Genomic DNA, 10,455 nt, shown 5'->3' with positions numbered 1-10,455 from the left:
TTGATAAAACAATAAATAATATGTAACTAATATATGCTAGACTCATAGTCTAACTCAAGTTTGAGTATTTGATAGTATGATTTGACAAATGGATTAAAGTATGTCAGATCATATTAGAGTAGGCTAGACTTGATAGTTTCGACCTTATAATATTCTGGCTATTTTTGTCTTTAACATTTCTATTAAGGACCATTAGATTAAGTCATATAATTTTATGACTACATATATCTTTTAAATAAAATTTTTACATTTTGGAAATTAAAATTAATAAAGATAATTATATATGAAAATATTTCATAAAATTTTGGAGGAATCAAATTTAATCCTTCAGTATTTACTAAATTACATTTGGCTCAAAATATTTTGAAAAAGGAACAAATTTATTCGTATCATTCACCAATGGTTACCCCAAGTTGATAACACATTTCACTTTATGACCACATACCCTTAAGTCTATGAACAATGCCTTAGTTTTAGTTTGTGCATACATCAACTAATCTCTAGGATTAATTAAACACCCTACAAATTGTTACTTATAGCATTGTAATATATTTTGTGGAAATAAAATAACAATACACTTAGGGGGCGTTTGGTTGGGGGTTACGTGGGATTACTAGGATTAAGTCATCTTATATTACTTGATTAACATGTTTGGTTTGTCAAATAATATAAGATTCCGGTAATCTTCAAATACCAAAAGTGGTTACTATTGGTAATATTGGAGGAATTATGATTACCTCTATTTTCTTAGGTATTGTAAGATTATTTGAGTAATCTTTTTTTTTTTTTTTTGGTTACAATTCTATCTTTATTAATAAAATTTTAGGACAGTAAGGCCTTTATTTTTAAATTTATTTACATAAATCTTACCTTTACCATTTCACCCCAATTAATTAACTTTTTGGACAAAATTACCCTTGAAATTAAAACAAATTTCAACTTACCCAAGCCACCACCCCCACCCACCTGCTGTTGCTGCCTGCCACCAGCCAAACCACTGCGGGTCATCGCGGGAAGTCGTCAAAAGTCACCTGGAGTCGCCATGAGCAGCCCACCGTAACCGGGAGGCCGCGATATGACCATTTTTGGCCATATTAATGGCCAAAAAGGCCATATCGGAAGCAGATCTGGCTGGAAATGGCCAAATCTAATCAGTCATGGTGGGCTGCTCACGGCGACTTCTGGCGATGGTTTGCGGTGGCGGCAGGCGGCGGTAGGGTGGTGGGGGCAAGTTTGTTATAAATTAAAGTTTTATATAAGTAGGGGTATTTTAGCTAAATTTGAAATATTGGGGGTTAAAAGAAATTATTTAAAAATTAATAATAAAAATAATATTACATTAATATTTAAAAAGAGGGCAATTTAGTAATTTAAATAACATACCAACCAATTTATTCCTCCTAACCAAACATATTAATATAACATACCTACCAATTTATTCCAACTAACCAAACACATTTTCTTAAAGATTTCGAGTAATCTTCAAGGTAATATAAGATTCCAGTAATCCAACATTCCCGGAACCAAATGCACTCTTAGATTTTTAAACAGTATTATTAGTATCACAATTTTTTGTTTTTTGTTTTTGGACAAGTTTAGCCTTAATGAAAATCACTAGAAATAACATTATAAGTTATAAATATATTAATATTCTATTTTATATGTTGTGCATGAAATTCGGAGAGGATAATTCCTTATTAGGAGAGAAGATATTTAGATTGGCTCAATTTGGAAGAATGATATTCAAATTGACTTAGATTCCAACTAAGGTAGTCGAAAATCATGCAACTTCCAAATCCTACATATTTAAATCTTACCTCAACTCTATCATGTAAATGGGTGCTATAAAAACCCATCACAACTTGTTTTTTGGGGCTGGGAAACTGTTCTAAGAAAATCTTCCTAGGAATTATACTGTTTTTTGTAAGCTCTCAAAAGCAATAAGATAACAGTGGACGTAGACTCAAGTTCTAACTTGCCTAACCACTTTAAAATTTGTCTTGTGTATTTTTGACTCTTTCTTTTTTGTTCATTGTTGATTTTTATTAAATAACGCACACATCCATTCCGGTTCCGGCAGGGTCAATCAGAATTCTTTGATTGGTGCAGATTTTTGTATGAACATTTTGGCGCTAGAGGAAGGGCTTGAACACTTTGAGCTCTCTTTGTTTTCCAACAGTTTTTTTTCCATCTTCCAACCGCAAAAAAATCAGCCATGGCTGCAATCCATGTCACCAAATCAAACTCTAGAATCAAAACTGCTGATAGATAAGGAGTATTGAGCATTATAAAGTATGAGTCTGGCAAAGTGGAAAACATAATAGTTGTAGATCTTCGAGTAAGCTTTCAAACGGTTCAAGAATCATCCAGATCCAAGGTTTGTAGCTCAAGTTATTGTCAAGATATTGAAGCCTATTTTAGATCGTGTGGCCAAATCTCTCAGATCGCGCACCCAGATCTCACATCCAGATCTCCATGCTTTCAGATCGAGTTATGATCTTTGATCGAGCTCTCCATGCTTTCTATTCGAGCTATGCTCTCAAATGAAGCTTTCCATGCTTTCTGATCGAGCTCTCCATGCTTTATGATCAAGCTATGCCCTCAGATTGAGCTCTCCATACTTTCTTATCAAGCTATGCTCTCAGATCAAGCTCTTTATGCTTTCTAATTTAGCTATGCTCTGAGATCGAGCTCTCCATGCTTTCTGATTGAGCCATGCTCTAAGATCGAGCTCTCCATGCTTTCTGACCGAGCCATGCTCTAAGATCGAGCTCTCCATGCTTTCTGACCAAGCTATGCTCTAAGATCGAGCTCTCAATGCTTTCTGACCCAGTTATGCTCTCAGACGAGCTCTCCATGCTTTCTGACTGAGTTATGCTCTCAGATCGAGCTCTCCATGCTTTCTGATAGAGCTGTGCTCTCAAATAAAGCTCTTCATGATTTTTGATCGAGATGTGCTCTCAGATGAAACTCTCCATGCTTTCTAATCGAGTTATGCTCTCAGATCAAGCTCTCTGCACTTTCTAATCGAACTCCTTGTGCTCTCAGATTGAGCTCTTCATGCTCTTTGATCGAGCTTTTTATATTCTCATATCGAGCTCTCCATGCTTTCCGATTGAGCTATGCTCTCAAATACATGCTTTATGATCGAGCTATGTTCTCAAATAAAGCTCTTCATGCTTTATGATTGAGCTGTGCTCTCAGATAAAGCTCTCCATGCTTTCTGATTGAGCTATGCTCTTAGATCAAACTCTCCATGCTTTCTGATCGAGTTATGCTCTCAGATTAAGCTCTTCATGCTTTTTGATCAAGCTATGTTCTCAAATTAAGCTCTTTATGCTTTCTAATTGAGCTATGCTCTCAGATCAAGCTCTCTGCGCTTTCTAATCAAACTTTTCGCGCTCTAATATCGAGCTCTTTATGCTCTCTGATTAATCTCTTTATGTTCTTCGATGAAGCTCTTTATGCTTTCTGATCGAGCTGTGCTCTCAGATGAAGCTCTCCATGCTTTTTGATCAAGCTATGCTCTCAGATCAAGCTCTCCATGCTTTCTGATCGAGCTGTGCTCTCAGATCAAGCTCTCCATGCTTTCTGATCGAGCTATGCTCTCAGATCAAGCTCTCCATGCTTTCTGATCGAGCTGTGCTCTCAGATCAAGCTCTCCATACTTTCTGATCGAGCTATGCTCTCTGATCAAGCTCTCCATGCTTTCTAATCGAGCTGTGCTCTTAGATCAAGCTCTTCATGCTTTCTGATTGAGCTATATTCTTCGATTAAGCTCTCCATGCTTTCTGATCGAGCCATGCTCTCAGATCAAGCTCTCTGTGCTTTCTAATCGAACTCATCGCGCTCTCAGATCGAGCTCTTTATACTCTCTGATTGAGCTCATAAACTCGCTCATTCGCTTGAGACAACGTGTTTAAGATCTCTTAGATAGCGCCAGGCACAATTCAAGCTCTTTAGTTCGAGACTGCAGCCTATAGTGCGACAGCCATCCAAATCAAAGACATGAGTTTTTGAAGCGTGATTACGCACTCCAAAAATTGGGGGCTATTGTTATGCATGAAATTCGAAGAGGATAATTCCTTATTAGGAGAGAGGATATTTAGATTGACTTAATTTCGAAGAATGATATTCAGATTGACTTAGATTCCAACTAAGGTAGGTGAAGATCATGCATCTTTCTAATCCTACGTATTTGAATCTTACCTCAACTCTATCATGTAAATGGGTGCTATATAAACCAATCACAACTTGTTTTCTAGGACTGGGAAATTGTTATAAGAAAATCTTCCTAGGAATTATATTGTTTTTTGTAAGCTCTCAAAAGCAATAAGATAACAGTGGATGTAGGCTCAAGTTCTAACTTGCCGAATCACTTTAAAAATTGTCTTGTGTTCTTATTTATGACTCTTTCTTTTTTGTTCATTTCTGATTTTTATTAAATCACGTGCACATCCATTCCAGTTCCCGCAGGGTCAATTGGAATTCCTTGGTTGGTGCAGATTTCTGTATCAACGTTATATTTTTTGTTTTAATCTTTAACGAACCTTACTTCTAAATTTTCACAATCATTGAAAACTTCTGTTTTATTTCAAATATTTATCTGTTTGATGAAAACATATTACTAAAATTATAGATGTTTTAAATATTTATTTGTTTGATAAAAACATGATGTTTTAATTAAACTTTTTATTGTAAATTTTTTTTGTTGTCAATTAGTAGCTTGAGAAAGAAGGAATCATTTGTGTGGCAAATCGATGCAAAAATTTGATAACTTATTCTCTTTGTTTTTTGCTCGATAATGGATCTTAACTGATGGAAAATCGTAGACTTCTTTCAAAGTTGTTTCTTCACAATTAGGGGTGGGATAATCCGGTTAACCAAACCGGATTATCAAAACCGAAAACTGAATCGATTTAAGTTAAAAACTGAATGTAAACCGAACCGAATATTTGGTTCGGTTACCGGTTAATCGGTTTTCAAACCGGTTTTTAAATTAATCTTTAATCCTTAAAATTCTTCAATATTTCATTTAAGTGCCAAATTTCTTCCTTTTCACACATTTTTCTACAAACAATATGTTGAGGTGATATACAGCTGCTTGAAAATTCTTGAGTTTCCTCTGTATTTAAACATATAATATGAAATGTTCACTAAAAGCAGTAGTGTGTACTTGATTTTAGTCTAATGTTGTAACTTTGAGTTACTATTTGCTTGCCATCAACAATCATCCCAACAATTAATCAAAGAAAAATTAACGAAACAAATTTAGAGAATTGAAAAGATAAACTTCAACTAGCATCCAGGATACCCTGACTTTCGTACAACAAACTTAAACAAACAAAGACACAAATAAAGCACACTAAAACAAACCCAGAAAGCAAAACAAGATTAACAAAATAACAAACCCAGAAAGCAAAATAAGATTAGTAAAATAAGCAAAATAAGAAACTGAAGATTGCCAGATCAGAGCTTTCAACGCGGCTGGTGACGGCGGAGGAGCAGTTGAGGCAGATGAAGTCATGGAGGAAAGAGGACTCGAAGGCGAATGCGAGGGTGGTGGAGATCTTTGCTACCCACAGGAACACGTGGCAGGCGGAGGAGAGGCGACTGCTGCAACAGATCGACGCCGCGAATGAGGAGATGGCGAATTTGAGATCGATGATTGAGGAAATGGAGAGGGAGAAGGCGAAATCGAAGAGGAGAGTAGAGGAACTTGAGGAGATGATTGGGTTTATGTCTAGAAGAGGAGGGTGTGAGTTTGAAGAAGAAAATGATCAATTTGGTGGGTGTGGACTGTGGAAGACTGGAACTGCCAAACTGGAACTTGGGAAGTGATGAAGTGTGGAGAATGGAGATTTTAGTCTTTAGATTTGGAGGCGGAGAAAGACGAACTGTGAAGAGAAAATAGAGAGGAGTGTTAACAAAATTTTTGCTTTTATATTTAGGGTAAAACCGGTTTAAAAACCGATTTTCGGTTAACCGGTTTTCCAGTTTTTTGCATTTTACAAACTGAAAACCGAACCGATTTGTAAAAAAACCTAATTTTTGGTTCGATTCGGTTCAGTTTTCGGATTATTTATCCCACCCCTATTTACAATCTATCATAAACTAAGGTGAGGTAGATAATGTGTTCGAGCTTCTATCAGTTATGTTGTAAAAATGATGCGAAAAATTGAATTCAAGCGTATACCCTATTCTCTTCATTTTTTGCTCGATAAATGGATTTTAATTTAGGTAAATTTGTGGACTTCTTTCAAAGCCATTTAATTCACCATCTATTATTCACGGAGGTGAGGTAGATAATTTATTTGAGCATCTATCAATCTATCATTTTTTTGGGGAAAAAAACTTGAAAAATCAAAATCAATTGCATAACATATTCTTTTCATTTTTTGCTTTGCAATTAATATGTATATGCTAAAAAGATGTAATATAATATTTTTTTTTTTAAAACTGGTTAAAATGGTAATCTAAACCCACCCCAATCCAATCCATTTCCATACTTTAGATGGGTTGTGTTGATATGAAAATTCGCACCAACCAAAGAGATCCGATTTACCTTGGTTAAATCAGAACAGATATGGGCGTGATTACGGATAATCAGCAATGGGTGAATGATAAGTGCAATAAAGTAAAAGATAATAAGATTTTTAAAGTGGTTCGGCGAGGTAACCTCTTATGCCTACGTTCACTATTCTTGTATTTGTTGTGAGAGCTTACAATATGAGTTTTATGGAAAAATTTTAACCCCTTTTTCATCATTTGAGGGGGTTTATATACAAGGTTTGTACAATGGAAGGAGCAAAAATAAAGAGATTACAATTGATTTGAACTGCAACTCTGATATTCTCGCAATGGGCGTTGTGATTACGCAGAGATTGCTGTTAATCTGGTCATTCCCGTAATATCTGGGATTTGAAGTTATTTGGGAATCGATTGAACAATCATTCGAGTTGTTCGTGACTAGCTTGTGTTGGGTCGAGCTATGTGTCGATGAGCTTATGTTGGGTCGGACAATCGGTAGAGTTGGACTGATTCTGGGTCAATCTAATACCTCCCAACTCACCAAGCTTGATGGAAAAATCACAAACGACATCTGCCCCCTAGTGTTCGATGCTCTTTTCGGGCTTCGAAGACTATTACTCGATTTGATATCAAGCTAGACACTACTAGCAAGTCACCGGATGCAAGTTCGGTCGAGCTTCAATGCACTTTTTTTTTGTTCCAGTAAGGTTCTTTTTTCTTTTTTTAATCCGTTTTTCCAATTTTCGCGGCAAAGGGTGGCCACTATTCTAGCCACATTGAGTGTTCTAAGGCTTTAGTAGGGTTTTTAGGTGCGTCTCTGGCAGTCTTAGGTTTAAGGTGGGTTTAACACGGTGGTCGTTGGAACCCTAGGTAGGTCGTGTGCATTCGTCGTGTGGCGCGAGCTATCTTGGGTGCCTAAATTGAAAGTAAGTGTGAAATGGTCGTCGAGTTTTTTAAGCTCTATCACATGTTCACTTTTGTTTCATGTACATAGAAGTGAGCTATAATCATGTCTTACTCCAGCAGTCACACAATCGATCGCATGTTCAACTTACCCGTGGGCTCGACAGTCTTTGAGATGTAACCCCCAGGGTCTCCGAGGAAATCATGGTACGAAGCTCGAACTCCGACCGACCATGCCTCAATATAGTTGGCTCATTCCAAACGGTCTCCAATCCATAGGTTGCGAAGAGAACCATAATCCTCGATTATCATCAGGGATCTAGGGTGCATAAGAGCGGTCTATGCGCTGCAGCTTAATTTGATGGGCGATCTTTGAGACCCTCTTGAGATGTGGGGTATCCATTCCTTCTCATTGTTTTATTGACAGCGTGTTGAGGTGGTTAGACATCGTTTCTCTCCAGCTGTCCACAAATTCGTATGGAATTATCATCGCTATGTATATAGCGTATATGATCGCTGAATTGGGGCAGCCATCTGTCGAGGAGCTCGTCCTTCTGTATAGGCTGAAGAAAGGACAAGACCAGACGTACTATCTTTCCAAGGTGAGGAAGGTACGTTTTCAACAGGCTGGTAGATGTCCCGAAGAAGGTCCTGCATTCGGACTCATAATTTTTCTTCTACGAAGCTCGAGAGACCGGTGCCTTTGCTTCGAAAGTGAGTAAGACTTTGACTTTTCGTGCATGCGGTGATCACTTTTGAGCTTTGTATTCTAGCTATCTGAGTTGCTTTATTTTGCAATCAACATCGAGTAGAACTATCTCCCTACCGTGAGCTTACAGAGGCTCCAACATTTCAACAACCTTCCCGACGGATAGTGTAACGTTAACGAGATCGTTAGGCTTCCTCACTTGAAGGCATACGGTTTCTGTTGGGAAGATGCTAAGTTTCCTACCATTTTGGAAAATGGTTTAAGTTATCGTTTACTTGCGCTTTTTTTTTCCTACGCAGATAGGTCGCTCACTGTTTGCTCTTTTTTTTAGTAGAAATGTGGGCTGAAAAACTAAAAGGCCTTAAGAAAAAGGCGGTAGCCAAGAAGACATCGGCTACTTTGGCGACAAAGCAGCCTGCTGACATTGTTGGCGTGAAATGCGGCGGTGGCGAGCTTGGGGAAGGCCCAAGTACGAAGAAGCTCGCGATTGCCTCAAAGGCAGTTGGCGGGAAGAGTGTCTTTGAGCCCCAAAAAAGGTCGACCAAGAAAATACCTGAGCTGGCTGGTGGCTTGGGAAAACAAAAGGGGCCTGAGCAGTATGATGGCTCGGACAAAAAGAAATCATTCGAGCCTCAAGTGGGGTTTAGAAAGCAAAAAGTGGTTTAGCAGCAGGTTGGCTTGGGCAAAGAGGTCATCGTGCAAGCTGGCGACCTATAGAAAATAGCGACCAAGGATTTGGCCAAGAAGAAGTTCGCTCCTACGGGCGAGGCTGGATTGGGTGGAGTAAGTCTAACTCATCTCGACCGAAAAGCAAGAAGATGGATGAAGCAGCCCAAGCTGCAATTGACGCGTTGATCGACCAACTCTCCGACCATATTAGTGTTGGGGCCACAGCGGCTTAGGATGACGTCACCCCGCGAATATTCATGGTTGTTAGGGATGTAACTCCTACCGATATGTTGGCCTTGGTGTGTAAATATGCGGCGAAGGTATCGGTAGTTTGCTCCTCTTTTCTTTTATTTGCACGCTATCCTCGCTTCTTGTTGACTTTCCATTTTATCTTTTTTTTTTTAGGTTGCCATGGTGAGCAAGCTTCTCTATGATGAGTGTTATGTCACCTTGGAAGGCACTCATAAAGGGTGGCAACTGGCGGAGATGGTGAAAGAGGACACCCTGGTCAAGGCCGGTTACAGAGAAGGAGAAAGAGACCAAGCAGGCTGAGCTCGAACGACTTATGGAGGAAATGACGACCTTTGGGGTCAAGAAAAGGGAGTTCCTTGACAAGCTCAATGCAAGTGTGGTTGTGCGAGCGAAGGCTGATGGTAAGGCAGTTGAGGCTGAGAAGAATTTGGCATAACATCGAGGTGCCAATAACAAATTGAATTCTAAGCTTTCCTTGGCTCAAAAGGCATCCTCGGACTGGGAGGCCAAATTCAAGTAGTCATCACTCGACCTTGCCTAGGAGGTGGAAGGTCGAAGTTGAGGCTAGGCAACTCAGACTTCAAATTGAGGAGTTGAACAAGTGCCATCACTACTTGAGCTTGACAAACGTCGGTCTTTTTTGTACAGAAGCTATGGGAAGCCCATCCCTCGATCGACTTCTCTTTCCTTTCTCGAGCTTATCAGAAAGAAGTCGAGAGGATGGAGGTCGAAGCCCATGGAATGACTTAAGTCTACTTGGATAACTCCGAGGATGATGGTGAGGGCTAAGAAGAGGTCGAGGAAGGTGAAGAGGAGATCGGGCTCAAGCAAGAAGTCGAGGAAGGTGAAGAGGAGATCGGGCTCAAGCAAGAAGTCGAGGATCTGGCTCCCATAACTACACTTCCCCCGAGCAAGGCTCCCAACCTTGAAGAAACTGCTGCCATTCCTTCTATCGAGGAACTGTCTTTTCCAGTCAGTGATGAGCTCCTTGGACCGGTCGAGGATGATCCCCCTGCTCCCCTAGCTACTTGAAACATCATTTTTCTTTTATTTAGAATGTAATAGCAGTTTATTAATGAAAGGAAGATTTTTTAGTATATCCTCGTCGAGCAAAGATTTTATATTTCTGCTGAGTCATTTTTGTTGTCCCAATTGGACTTATAATAGAAGATTCGAATTTGCTCCAATTTATGCGTAGCTCGCTTCTTGAGGAGCTTTTTTGGATGTGTGCGAGGAAATCTTTTGTGACAAGAAACTCGGATTCTGGATTAGTTGTTCGCTTCGAGCTTTGGTCGTTGACTTTAGGCCAATATCTTTTCGATGCGTTTTTTCTTGAAATTTTTCTTTCAACTTCATCGATTTGGGATATTTTACCCTTATAGAGTTGGATT

This window comes from Pistacia vera, unplaced genomic scaffold (assembly GCF_008641045.1).
Source record: "Pistacia vera cultivar Batoury unplaced genomic scaffold, PisVer_v2 Contig400, whole genome shotgun sequence".
In the NCBI taxonomy this organism is placed as follows: domain Eukaryota; kingdom Viridiplantae; phylum Streptophyta; class Magnoliopsida; order Sapindales; family Anacardiaceae; genus Pistacia; species Pistacia vera.
Note: the sequence above shows the minus strand (reverse complement) of the source record.